The sequence below is a fragment of the Nelumbo nucifera genome, chromosome 6 (genome assembly GCF_055504915.1).
Source record: "Nelumbo nucifera cultivar China Antique chromosome 6, China Antique-T2T, whole genome shotgun sequence".
NCBI lineage: Eukaryota > Viridiplantae > Streptophyta > Magnoliopsida > Proteales > Nelumbonaceae > Nelumbo > Nelumbo nucifera.
The window spans coordinates 57,517,291-57,529,953 of NC_142654.1; positions in this window are offsets into that span (position 1 = coordinate 57,517,291).

A 12,663-nucleotide genomic window follows, 5' to 3' on the forward strand; every position below is an offset into this window, starting at 1 on the left:
CATTTTAATTCTATCCTGGTAAAATTTTACTAAGTTAGATGATGTTTTCCAGGTTGACACATTTGGCCCTGTCTCTGCCAATGGGCCATTAATATATCATTTATTTGGAAAATAAGATAAAACTAATTGGAAAAAAGAATACCTTAGGAAGGTAATAAAGCATCACCCAATGAGGAAATAAACCCAAGAGCCCCACAATCATCTCACTGTTCCCATACTAGTACCCTTAGAACCGAATGACAAAATCTGATAATCTTTTCTCCAAACAACCTCCATCACAGTCCGATAATACAAACCAATGTATTATTTTATTGTCAAATGATATTGTTTGTTTCTAAAGGCTTTCGGATGTCTTTATATTAAAAATTGTCATTTTAACTTCATCTTGGAAAATTTTTACCAAGTTAGGTGATGGTTACCAAGTTGGCACATTTGGCCCCGTCTCTACCAATGGGCTATTAAGATATCATTTTTTTTGAAAAATAAGATAAAATTCATTTGAAAAACGAATACCTTAGGAAGGTGACAAAACATCACCCAAAGAGGAAATAAACCAAGAGCCCCACAATCATCCCACTGGTCCCATACTAATACCCCTAGAACTGAATGGCAAAATTTGATAATCTTTTCTCCAAACAACCTCTATCATAGCCCGATAACACAAACCAAGGTATTATTTTATTGTTAAATAATATTGGTTGTTTGCAATGGTTTTCGGGTGTCTTTATATTAAAAATTGTCATTTTAACTCCATCTTGATAAATTTTTACTAAGTTAGGTGATGGTTACCAAGTTGGCACATTTGACACTTTATTTGCCAGCGAGCCATTAAAATTTGTTTTTTTTTTGAAAATTAAGATAAAATTCATTAGAAAAAAGAATTCATTACGATGGTGATAATCCATAAAGAATTCCTAAAGCCCAACTTTGATCTCACAGATCCCATATTAATACCCGTAGAACCGAATGGCAAAATCTTATCATCTTTTCTCTTAACAACCTCTATCACAGTCTAAAAAATAAACCAAAATATTGATTTACTGTCACAAGATATTACTTATTTTTTATGGCTTTTGCATGCCTTTATATTTCAAATTGTCATTTTAATTCTATTATGGTAAAGTTTTACCAAGTTAGATGATGCTTACCAGGTTGGCACCTTTGGCCCCGTCTCTACCAATGGGCCATTAAGATATAATTTATTTGAAAAATAAGATAAAATTCATTTGAAAAAAAAATACCTTAAAAATGTAATAAATCATCACATAAGGAGGAAATAAACCTAAGAGCCCTACAATCATCCTACTGATCCCATACTAATACCCCTGGAACCAAATGACAAAATCAGATAATTTTTTCTCCAAACAACCTCCATCACAGTCCGATAATCCAAACCAAGTTATTATTTTATTGTCAAATGATATTGTTTCCAATGGCTTTCGGATGTTTTTATATTAAAAATTGTCATTTTAACTCCATCTTGGTAAATTTTTACCGAGTTAAGGGATGGTTACCATGTGGCACATTTGGCACCTTATTTGCCAATGGGCCATTAAGATTTGTTTTTTTTTTTTTTTGTTAAAGAATAAGATAAAATTCATTAGGAAAAATAATACATTAGGATGGTGATAATCCATAAACCATTCCAAAAGCCCAACTTTGATCTCATAGATCCCATACTAATACCCATAGAACCGAATGACAAAATCTTATCATCTTTTCTCTCAACAACATCTATCACAGTCCTAAAAACAAAACAAAATATTCCTTTATTGTTACAAGATATTGTTTTTTTTTCTATGGCTTTTGCATGCCTTTATATTTCAATTTGTCATTTTAATTCTATTATGGTAAAATTTTACTAAGTTAGATGATGCTTTCCAGGTTGGCACATTTGGCCCCGTCTCTGCCAATGGGCCATTAATATATCATTTATTTGGAAAATAAGATAAAACTAATTGGAAAAAAATATCTTAGGAAGGTAATAAAGCATCACCCAATGAGGAAATAAACCTAAGAGCCCCACAATCATCCCATTGGTCCCATACTAGTACCCTTAGAACCAAATGACAAAATCTAATAATCTTTTCTCCAAACAATCTCCATCATAGTTCGATAATACAAACCAAGGTATTGTTTTATTGTCAAATGATATTGTTTGTTTCTAAAGGCTTTCAGATGTCTTTATATTAAAAATTGTCATTTTAACTCCATATTGGTAAATTTTTACCAAGTTAGGTGATGGTTAACAGGTTGGTACATTTGACACCTTATTTGCCAAGGGGCCATTAAGATTTGTTTGTTTTTTGTTGAAGAATAAGATAAAATTCATTAGGAAAAAGAATAAATTAGGATGGTGATAATTCATAAAGAATTCCTAAAAACCAACTTTGATCTCACAGATCCCATACTAATACCCGTAGAATCGAATGACAAAATCTTAATATCTTTTCTCTAAACAACATCTATCACAGTCCAAAAAACAAACCAAAATATTCCTTTATTGTCACAAGATATTGTTTTTTTTTTCTATGACTTTTGCATGCCTTTATATTTCAAATTGTCATTTTAATCCTATCATGGTAAAATTTTACCAAGTTAGATGATGCTTTCCAGGTTGACACATTTGGCCCTGTCTCTGCCAATGGGCCATTAATATATCATTTATTTGGAAAATAAGATAAAACTAATTGGAAAAAAGAATACCTTAGGAAGGTAATAAAGCATCACCCAATGAGGAAATAAACCCAAGAGCCCCACAATCATCTCACTGTTCCCATACTAGTACCATTAGAACCGAATGGCAGAATCTGATAATCTTTTCTCTAAACAACCTCCATCACAGTCCGATAATACAAACCAAGGTATTATTTTATTGTCAAATGATATTGTTTGTTTCCAAAGGCTTTCGGATGTCTTCATATTAAAAATTGTCATTTTAATTCCATCTTGGTAAATTTTTACCAAGTTAGGTGATGGTTAACAGGTTGGCACATTTGACACCTTATTTGCCAAGGGGCCATTAAGATTTGTTTGTTTTTTGTTGAAGAATAAGATAAAATTCATTAGGAAAAAGAATAAATTAGGATGGTGATAATTCATAAAAAATTCCTAAAGACCAACTTTGATCTCATAGATCCCATACTAATACCCGTAGAATCGAATGACAAAATATTATCATATTTTTTCTAAACAACCTCTATCGCAGTTTATAAAACAAACCAAAATATTCTTTTATTGTCACAAGATATTGTTTTCTTCTCTATGATTTTTGCATGCCTTTATATTTCAATTTGTCATTTTAATTCTATCCTGGTAAAGTTTTACTAAGTTAGATGATGTTTACCAGGTTGGCACATTTGGTCTTGTCTCTGCCAATGGGCCATTAAGATACTTTTTTTTTTCAAAATTAAGATAAAATTCATTTGAAAAAGAATAAATTCGGAAGGTGATAAAGCATTACTCGAAGGGGAAATAAACACACGAGCCCAACAATGATCCCACAGTTCCCATATTAGTACTTATAGATTTATTGCACTTTCTTCATCACTTGCTTCCCCTTTTTCTTTATTATCACAATCTCTCTCATGTGTATCGCCTTTAGAGACATGTCTTTCCCCTCGTCACCTCCTCCCCCCACCTCCTTTCAACCTTTGTAATCCCTCAAGGGTATTCACTCTCAACTTTAAAACAACAAGCTCACCAGACTTGTTGGTCCCATCTCCCCCCTACCTTACCCTATCTAAGTTCAAAGCAATTTAATTAATTGAAATATTTTGATTCCTTTTGCAGTTTGATCTAATCTTTATATGGTTTGTCATGTTGACAAATCATTTATTGAGATGTACATCTCTTCCACCCTACCTTTTGCAATTTTATTTAATATTGTTAGGTAATGAATTAAATGTGGACTACTACACATATTGGTGTCAATTACCATTCCATCATGTTATCACAATTTCCTTAAATGCCAAATTGATAAACTTTTACAAATATGAATGTGAGGCATTGATTAAGTTTATTGATGTGGATATAACCATCCGCAATTGGAATTAATGTCCTAGCATCAATATTTGAGTTATGTCACTTAATTCAATTCCTTTCTTTGGGCGACCAACATCTATTTTAATCTCTTCCTATTGCCTATCTTACCAATAATGTAATAGTGTTTTACTTATCATGTTTCATCTTATCTAAGCATGTTTTTAATGAATTAAATTACTTTCCTCCATCACCGTTGTGCTTAAGAAGGTGTGTATCACTGAAATTGACATGAGGTTGTTTGGTTGCATAGTAATTGTTATTCATTTTTTTCCTCTTATTGAATGGTGTGCCAATTTGTTTGAGTTTTAATCAGATAAAAAGGGAAACTTTATACAATTGGTTTTATCTCAAGCTGATATGCTTGGCACTATGAATTCTTCATTATTTCCTTATGTATATATACTTGTTCCAACTGACATTGATTATTTTCTGCAGATATTTACAACGCAAGATGCAAGTATACACTAGAAATAGTATCACCCATTTGGTGAAGTTTATTTCATCACTTAACTTGTCTAGCCATAAGGGTGTTGAAGATGTCATGGGGCAAACACCATTTGCACATTTTCTTGACTTTCCAGATGTAATGTTTGAGAATTTACTTCTATGTGCACTTGTGAATTGTTGGGATATGCAGTCAGCTTCGTTTAGGTTAGGGAGAAAGCTTGTCACATTCACGACATCTGATGTAGCTTTGATTTTGGATTTGCCTACGAGAGGCAAATTTGTAGATTTGTACATAGCCCCACATACATTACATCTACAAACGAAAATTTTCAGAAAAAATGTGATACAATGGGGTGATTTAGAAGAAAAAATTAGAGAGTTGTTAGGAAACAAGAAGAGAGGCAAATTTGTAGATTTGTACATAGCCCCACATACATTACATCTACAAACGAAAATTTTCAGAAAAAATGTGATACAATGGGGTGATTTAGAAGAAAAAATTAGAGAGTTGTTAGAAAACAAGAAGGCAGAAAGGAAATATGTCCCAAAGTTGCTTATTGTCTATATATTGGGTTAATTTCTTTTTACAAAGACCTGCTATAACATTGGCTGTAAATGGTTTGAATACACTGATAAACTTGAAGAATTAAGAGGTTATGATTGGGCTGGTGTTGTTCATAGGGAACTAAATAGTTTGAATGAACTCTCTATGTCAATGATGAATGAGGCACCACCCAAATTTGGGTGGCTACGTGATTGTGCTACTATACTCATCGTAAGTTTACATTTTGTATAAAAATTAATTCCATTTAATAAACCTTGTATATTAACGTTGAGTGAGTTCTTCTTATCTTGTCACCTGCAGATTTGGTTGTTTGAACATTCCACTATATGGATTCCTTTCATGATAGATGCATTTCCAAGAATTGCAAAATGGTCTAGCACCACTTATTGTCGAAGGAGAACATATAGTGATGCTATTGCCATGCTTGCAGATGATGAGGTAATATAATGAGATTATTGTTCTAAAACATTTTGTGCTTCATTTTTTTTAAAGTTCTTGAAATTTTAGTTCCTACCTCCAGTGAAGAAGTGGTTATATTGGATGATGGAGAAGATGAGGAGGAAGGAGCCTCCTCAAATCAGAAGAAAGAGGGTTACCTTGCCTAATACCTCTACTAGGTTTAAATTCGTCTGTTGGACTCTTATTGATTAAAATCTTATAGGAGGTTGTTTTGATACATTCCATAACCCATGCAATCCATTTCTCATGAAAGCCAAATTTCTTTAAAACTTTTTCAATAAATTCCCATTCTAATTTATCATAAGCCTTTTCTATATCAATTTTACAGGCCATAATCCCTGAGCTTCATTTCTTATTTTTTTCATCGTATGAATCATCTCATGAGCGATTAGGATATTATCATTAATTTGTTTGTTCGGCACAAAGACACTCTAATACGGGGATATTGTTTTGTCTAGAAGATGTTTAATCCTATTGACAAGGATTTTAATAATGACTTTATAAATGACATTGCATAGACTGATAGGCCTGTAATTATTCACAGTTTCAGGGTTTTTTTTGAGATGAGAGTGATAAAAGTCTAATTTAAAATCCTAGATAGTCTTCCACTATGGAAGAACGTTTTTAATACATCACATACTGAATCTCCTATAATATTCCAAAATTTTTTTAAAAATAATACATTTAAACCATCTGGTCCTGGAGCCTTGAGGTCCTTCATAGAATCAAGAGCCTCACGAATCTCATCATTTGTAACATCCCTAGAGATATGAGCATTTTGCTCATAATTTCATAGTTGGAAAGGGTTTTAGAGGATCTCAAGAACTCCAAAATATACCAGGCTTGAAATCTCCTAATGTGACGGACTGACAGGATTTAACGCAATAGCAAGTTGCCATGTAGCAAAATAAGGAGCTATATTTTGAAATCCCCTTTAGCTAAGGGAAAGCTATAGTGTAACTTTTAGGCTGCGTTTGAAAATGATGTAAATAAGTGTGAATGCAAATATGTGAAGTGTAAAACGGTTCATGTAAATTGTAAAGTTAGGTTAGTTTTGCATTGACAAATTTATTTTCTTACCAAACAGACTTTTAGTTGTAATGGATGCAAAGATGAATTTTAATAAAGTATATGCTTTTTTTTTATCAATAACCCACTTTAATGCAAATTTACTTCTTCTTTATTAACGTACTTTTACATCTTATTCTGTCATTTGTCAATGCATAAGTGTAATGTTGCCAAATATTGGCAAAAGTGAACTTACTCTAAATCAGAATTTACACTCATTTGCACCATTAGCGATAGGTCTGTTGGGGTAGAGAACCGAGCTATAATGTAACTTTTAACTTTTCCACTAGAAATTTGCTTGATGAACTTGACACATTCATTTTCAAATGAAAGAAAAATAAAACCTTGACAAATTAATTTCAGTACCTCGGACCCTGTTTGGATACCACGTTAATCTATTTAGACAAACTCTGAATTGATTAAGAAAAAACTGAGCTGATTCTCTTGAAGCTGATAATGGATTTTCATGCTGTCTAAACCCCATGGCCCCAATTTTCTGTTCACCCTATTGACCCAGCTGACGCATGTTCTTTCCAAGGTAACAGACGATGATAACAAGTAGAAGGGGAAATGAGTAGATGATCATAATAAAATCTAAAAGTAGAACCAGAAGGACAACATGGGAGTCCAATCCATCTCTAGCCGCCGATATACTACTTTTGCAATTTAGCAAACGGAATTTGACTCAGTTTCCGACCAAAATATGTACATAAATATTCACAACGACGCCCTGAAAGGTGAAAACAAAAGGAAGAAAAGAAAAAGGATTTTTACAGTGACTGGTTACCTAGTTCTGTACAGAAATTGCTAATTAATAACATGGAGATTATGCTGGTTTTCAACAAGGCGTAAAGCGATCCAAGAGCAAGCAGATTGTGGTTTCAGAGAGCGTTGACGCATGGAAAGGCTCTAGTTTGATGGGCTTGGGAGGGGAGTTGATGAACAAAGAAAAAGGTTTTTCTTCCTGGTGTTGTTGTTGTCGAGGACGTGGTGAAGCCTTCCGGAATTGGACCTTCTCCCCCAGCGTTGAGACGAGCTCAGCCATCCAAACATCTACGAACTCCGACATTGTAGAATGACACGACGAAGCTGCAAATCTCTCAAACAAATTGTCGAACGGTGTGTCGTCGATTTAAAAAATAGTTGAGAAGGGCAATGAACATATATAAGAGCATGCGGAGAGAGACGGTGGAGGCGAGAGCCAAGAGAAGACAAACGAGTTTTGAAGTGAATAGCCAGATTCATGGGAAGATGAATTGTTTTGTCGAAACCGCTTCCAGGAAGAATGTGAATCAGGGTGCCTCCGCCCCCAGTTGCCATGAATATTAGAGATGAGTATGACATGTGTTTTGGGTGGGGCAAAGCCATATTGTGTGGGTGCACACTGCACAAGCGACACACGTGATTGATGGTATTTGGTTCCATGTTTCCCCCAACATTTAAACATTTTCCCATTATTCAACTGTTTTTTTTTCAATAACGATGTACAATCCATTTTTCGAAAATTACTTGATCTTTGGTTAGTTGTTGTTCTAAAAAGTTATCTCATATTATACCTAACTTCCTAAAAAAGAAGCTATCTAAATATGGAGCTATTTTGTAAGTTTTTTTTTGTAAGATCTTTTATAAGTTCTGAAAATATGATGTGAGTTTTTGTATCAAAGTCTTACTAGTTTGAAGACCACTTGATTAAGGCGCTTTTGTTCGTTGTGAAGACGAGTTAAAAACAAAAAGGCAAAAAGCTCTTTTTAGAGTTTCTTGAAAAAAACCTAAAATGGATTTTTCACATCTTTTTACGGTTGCGTTTTTTGGCGGATAGATCTTTTCTCAACCAAATGGAAAAAAGACCAAAATACGGACTGTTGAACTTCTAAAAAGTCGACAGCCCACACGAAAAGACATGTCGGACCTTAATAAGTTTATCAAATCATTTTTTTCTTCTTAATTGAGCAACTTCTCAAAAAAAGCTACCTATACGTGTAGTAAGCTTTTAAAACCGTTTCCTTATTCCCTATTTCCAAATCCTATTTTACTTTTTTGTTTCAATGGTTGGTAAAAATAAAATATATTATTTTTGTTTGTATTATTGATAAATACATTATTTTACTTCATATTATTTATTTGTTTATTTAATCAACTTGCATTGGCTTCAAAAGGTTAGTTAGGTTAATACAAATAATATGCTAATTTGCTCTAACATATTGTTTTAATTTTTATTATTAGCAAATTATAGTTAGATTAAATGTATTTAGAGCCATTAATTAAATTTATATATTAATTTAGTGTATAGTATTTAATCATTTAATTAACTTATACTAATTACTTATGTTAATTTAGATAACGGTAATTTTTGATATGTTGAATTAAATTTATCTTTGTGGCTTCAAAATAAAATAATTATAATTATTAAGGTAATCAGACTGGTCACTGTGCCAGTCTAATCAAATTGATAAAAGTGCTAGCTTTGTAATTACCAATAAATGATAAGAGTTATTAAAATGATTAATTATTGATTATTGATCATTTTCATTTAAAAATAATAATACTTATTAAAATTACTACAAATTATTAATAAAATTAAATTTATTAAAAGTATTTATTCAGTTATTAAACTACCAATAATTATTTTCTGAAAAGTAGCAATAAATAAAAACATTCAATTATTCAATTTTTATATATTATAAATAACTTTGAATATTTCCATTTAAGTAACAACAATTTTGGTTATTAATTTACCAATTAATTAATAGTAAATAAAATTATTCAATCTTTTATATTTTCCCATTTATCACATGACCGCTCGCTAACATATTAATATAACAAAAGAAGTAGATATGTACCAAGATTCAAAAAATCGTTATGTATCGGTCCGTATTGGGCCCTTCCCGATATGCCCCTATAGGGGTTGTATCGGGTCAGGGCCTGGTTCAGAGGGTAACCAGGACTTAAACCGGCCCCTCTGAACCAAAATAGAAAAAAAATGGCTATAAATCTTCTCATCCATGACTTGGAAAAAATAGGGGATTTATTATAGTCTCAGGATTGCAGGCATTATGTGCTCTGGGTGATGGCCCTTCTCTTCAGGTTCTTGGATGAATTCGTTTTTTACAGGAAAAAGAAAAAAAAAAATAAACGAAAAGATAAGATATTTGGTGTTGTGGCCAGGTAAGGCACCTTAGCATTTCTCTCATCCTTATCTTTCATTGCATCCCGTAAGCTCCACCATCCAAAACCACCTCACCACTTTTCTCATCCTTATCTTTCCTTTCATTTGGGGTCTTTTTTTTTTTTAATTTGTTTGTCTTTTCTCTGCACCAACATCAGTCTACATTCTGCACAAACCGCCAAACAGAACCCAGCTTAGTCTGAGTCTGGCAATACCTTCACAACACTCTGAGACACGCATGGCTTTAACAATCAGAACAGACCGGAATAGACAGTTAGACCGTTTGACTCGAAAACCAGTCATGACTGTAGGTCCTGTTTTGAACCTAAAATCCGTTTGATCAGAGTTCAAATTGAATGGTCGAACCATTTGATCCAAAAACCGGTCAAAGTGATTTTGTTTCTGGATTGATTTTCAAACCATGGTGAGGTAGAGAGAGGTAGGGAATACGTTGGGTTTGTTACTTTGCCTACGGCCCTTGGATAGTCGGATATACGCTATTTGTCAGCCCTAAAGGCTAGGGGTGGATTCAAGCCAAGCCAAGCTGAATAGTATCAGGCTCGTGCTCGGCTCGAGACTATTCTACATGGCTCGAGCTCGAGTTCAAGCTTAGTTCGAATTTGAATCTTGAGCTCGAGTCAAAAGTTCATAAGCTCGAACTCGATTTTGAGAAAAAAATATTTTATAAAAATAAAAATTATATATAAAAAATTATTTTAAATTTAGAAAATTAAGAATTATAATATTTTTATTATATACATATTATATATATATATTCAAGCTCGGCTTGTTTAATAATCAAACCACTGAATTGGGCTCGAACTCGAATTCGGTTGAAACCGTGCTGAATCGAGTTCGAACAGCTCATGAAAATCTCGTCTCGTTGCCACCCCTACTAAAGGCTAAAGGGGTGAATTTGGATGAGATCAAGACCCCTTCTAACACCGTTCGAACAATCTTCACAGCCTTCTATTGGAAATATCTCCATACCTATGTACTTTATTTCATGATGAGGTATGTCATAAAAGATAGTTTGAACGGGCCTTGCACCGACTGAAATTGAGTTAGAATCGGGTATATGCGCTATTTTTCTACAGCCCTCCAAATCGTTCTTTTTATGATTGGCTTAATAGCTGGGTGAGTTTAGATAAACAGAGGATCTCCGCTGGTGCTTCTGTTTTGGACATGGGTATTATCACCCTATGGTGTATTTGAAAGTCTCATTGCAAATTGATATTTGAAGGAAAAATTTCTCTATTGTCATGGATGTCAAGTTATCTCAAGCCCTATTCAAATTTTCATCTTCAAGTACTACTATTTTCATGGTTTTTAAAACTAACCGAACCGGTCAGGGGTCCAGTCATCGGGTCAAACGGTCTGATCATTCGAACTGAACACTTGGCCCATTCTGACAAAAAATAAAAAAAATTAAAAAAATAAAAAACGGTCAAAATTGTTCAAATGGTTAACTGCCCGATTCAGCGGTTCGCTGACCAAAATCAATGATTTTGAGGAAAAATCCAGTTTTTGAAGAAAACGGAACGGAACCGGTCACCTGACCAATTTCCAATTTTTCCGGTCTGACCATCCGGTCTGGTCCAATTTTGAAAACCATGACAATTTCTACCCCATTCCAAATGTTGTGGACAAATGAACAAAACCTCCAACTGGTATGCTAAAAGTTAATGTGGATGGGACTATTCGTGATCCACTTAGTGGCATTGGTATCAATATCAAATACCCTTTGTGAATTCATAGCAGGTAGAGAGCCCTGAAATATCCCTTAAAAATGCTGTTGAAGTGGAAGCTGCTGCATCTAGAGAGGGCCTTGTCTTTGCTTCCCAATTTATCTCCTTTCTTCAAATTGAGGGTGACGCATTCTACACTATACAATTCCAGTTGGACGGTTCTAGTGAGTCTCCTTAATGAATCCACATCATCACCGCGGAATGGTTGACGCATTCTACACTATACAATTCCTGTTGGACGGTTCTCGTGAGTCTCTTTGGTGAATCCACATCATCACCGTGGAATGAATGGACTCTTTTAAATAATTTTATACATGTGCAAGCCACTCACATTCTCTGGGCTTCAAACAAAGCAGCCCATGAGTTAGCCCAACATGATTGCTCTATTGCAAATTGTTTAACTTCGTCTACCTGTCGGGCTTCTTAATCCCCTATTGTTTCAAAGGACCCTGACTTGTAATAGTTGATCTTGTTAAATGAATTTTGCCTTTTGGCTTAAAAGGGAGGGATAATAAGAGGGATGTACTAATAAGCCAAGTGATGCTTGCCTAAATAGGGCATCATTTTATTGCAAATTGCCCCCCCCCCCCCAAATCAGCTATCAATTAGTCATTTTATTTGTCAGTATACAATCTCCACATTTATTTGCCGCTATATTGTGTCCCATCATAATTGTAGATATTGGAGAGTATCATTATCTGGGTAACGGATACCTTTCTTCAAGGAGGCCAATAATGCTTTCTCTCCCTCTACCTCTCTCTTTATCTGAGTAACTTGTATCGTACAAGAACATTGAAACTTCACTTCTCTGGTAAGTTTTACTTGAGAAATATTTGCATGGGTATACATAATTTCCCAGGTAATTTAAAATCAATGGGGCGTTAAAAGCAGCTTTCAGCTCAGCCCACCCAAATGGACCCAAAAGTGCAAACACTGTATTAAAATGTTGACATTCAATGTGTCTGGGTATTATACTATTATCTAACTAGTGGGGACCCGTGTGATGTATGGGCTTTGTTAAGCAAAAGAATACATGAACATATAATATTTCTAATTGAGTTTTGCTCCAATTAAAGTATCCAATTTCCTAAATCTCTAAGTTATTAATTTTACTTATTTACTTAAATTAGTAACTAATTCACTAATTTTACATATTTACTTAAATT